At 41.9% G+C, this 1,658-nt stretch overlaps 1 non-coding gene across 1 annotated transcript; it reads right to left on the minus strand.

The window, feature by feature from the left end:
* Positions 1–256: 256 nt before the first annotated feature.
* LOC149991641 (small nucleolar RNA SNORA42/SNORA80 family) lies at positions 257–390 on the minus strand. Its single transcript, XR_016508791.1, has one exon. It is a non-coding gene; the product is annotated as a small nucleolar RNA SNORA42/SNORA80 family (small nucleolar RNA).
* Between the last annotated feature and the right edge of the window lie 1,268 nt (positions 391–1,658).

Here is a 1,658-nt window from a genome sequence, read left to right on the forward strand (position 1 = left end):
AATAAAGCTACATGGAAAGGAAGTCCAACGTATAAAGTTATAAACAAGCGGTGCTCGTCCGGACGAGGGGACAACTGGAGGGAGGGGGCGTCACTGGGTGGAGGGGAGCAGAGGGAAAATAAATTGGGATAACTGTAACAGCATAATCAATAAAACATTTTTAAAAGATGTAATTCTCAGAATCATAATTGATTTAAGTATGAAATCTCACTTTTGCTTTTTATTTTTTAATATTTATTTGTTTGTTTATTTATTCTACTGTGTGACCTGCTTCAGTGCTTGCAACCTATGGGCAGAGGCCAGGTGATGATTCAAGGCCACAGTTTGCTCTGGCATGGGGTACTGTGAAAGACCCAGGGGGATGGGTCTGCCATAAATCCAATTCCATGTACTCACTTTTGCTTTTTAATTGTTCATTCAGTTAGTCATTAGGTCTCCAGAGAAAAGCACTGAGTGTGGAATACTGTAGCTATCCCAACAGTAAGACCAGGTCCAGTGCCTCCATCAGCTATTGCTACAAATATGTTGAAAAGCAAACCTACTTTAAAATTATGTAATTTAGAATGACATGACTTTACATTAACCCATATATTTGGGTTAGCTGGGGTTTAGATAACTGAGTTTGGGCTTTTTGTGTCATATCTAAGATGCCACACAAATAAAAACTTCCCTATCACCAGCTCTTTGAGCAAGTCAACATTTAATCTTACAGTATGGATTAGTTTCATATTTGTTTAGTTATCTTATATAGCGGAAATGATGAAGCCATTTTATGTAAAAAAATCAGTTTAACATTTTCCTCTTTTGGCTGGATACACAACTCATGACTTTTTGCTGCTGTTTATTCTTCCTGAATTGTAGCTAAAACAGTTGCCTTTCCTATAGCAACAGGGCAGGTACTGGGACCTCTGCCTTCTTGATAGAAGTACACAGAGTCCCCATTGAGTTAATTTATCTTTTTATTACATGTAAATGATGCTCCAATATTAACCACAAATTCTATCACAAGAAAAACTGATAGGAGAAAGAAGGCAAATGATGAGATCTTCATCTTGTACCCAGCAATTAATTCCTGAGTACATTACCAAACTCTCCAAATATAACACTGGTTTATTTGTGAGGACTTAGTTTTGAGACTGCTAAGCTCATATATAAGAAATTATATAGACTTCCGGCCAAGATGGAGGCTTCGACGGACACGCTCAGTCTCCCTCTACAACTAGAGAGGAATACAACTACCTCAAAACAAAAGATAACTAGAAATTCCAGAAAATAAAACTACATGGAAGCCCAACGTACAAAGTTATAAACCAGTGGTGCTCATTGGGCAGATAAGAGGAGTGAAGATGGGCGGTGCTGTTTGTGGTAGCACCAGGGACAGCGGCAGGGAGACTAGTCCTGGCTGCAGTCAAACCGCAGCAGCTCCCGACCCCAACGCTGGGAAAAGCAACCACCGCATTGCCTCAGACGGTGAGGCCCAGAAGGAGGGAGGATGGACCTGAGTCTCCCAGTGAAGAATCGCAGCAGGAATCCATCTTGGACCCCTGCCCCCACACAAAGCACCACAGCGCTGCGAAATAAGTTGTGGATCGCCACCGGTCTCTGGGCAGTGACGACAAAGTGCCACAGCGTGGCGAAAAAGGTTGTGGATTGCCGCC

This window comes from Furipterus horrens, unplaced genomic scaffold (assembly GCF_987537825.1).
Source record: "Furipterus horrens unplaced genomic scaffold, mFurHor1.1.pri manual_scaffold_17, whole genome shotgun sequence".
Lineage (NCBI taxonomy): Eukaryota > Metazoa > Chordata > Mammalia > Chiroptera > Furipteridae > Furipterus > Furipterus horrens.